Here is a 589-nt window from a genome sequence, read left to right on the forward strand (position 1 = left end):
TCTGACATTCCACCCGGAAGTACCCTTTAAAAACCCGCGAAATTCAAATCCTAAACCCTCAGATGGATAAAAGATTTGAAATAAAAACCATGACCCCATTTTCTGAGAACACATTTATAACAAAAGACCAAACTTACACGGTAGGTCGACCTTAAGGTGATACTTTTAGTTAACTTTTATTTTTTTATATTGAGCTAAAAGCTGGTTTAACGTTCGTAGCTACAAAGTGCGTTAAAGTTACACGACGAAAACATTCATATAAAAAAAATAATAAAAATTGTATTTTAGCTAGCTAACATTTTGAGCGACTTTTAACGCCTTTTTTCGCAGGCTTGCTAAATGAAAGTTAATGTTGTAATTATGCTCTTTGACTTGCAGGAGCGGATTGAGGAGCTGCAGCATGCTATCCATGAAAACACCCAGAAGCTGGAGAAACTCCGGCAACAAAGACGTGCTGCTGAAGAAGAGATCACTCACATGTAACGTCAAAGTGCTCCTTCACGTACTTAGGTTAAAAACGGAGTTTTACCTCAATTTGTGTCCGTAAATTAGCTGTCATCGTTGCGTCCGACTGCCGCGCAACAGGCCT

Source organism: Stegastes partitus, unplaced genomic scaffold (genome assembly GCF_000690725.1).
Source record: "Stegastes partitus isolate 25-593 unplaced genomic scaffold, Stegastes_partitus-1.0.2 Scaffold1383, whole genome shotgun sequence".
NCBI lineage: Eukaryota > Metazoa > Chordata > Actinopteri > Pomacentridae > Stegastes > Stegastes partitus.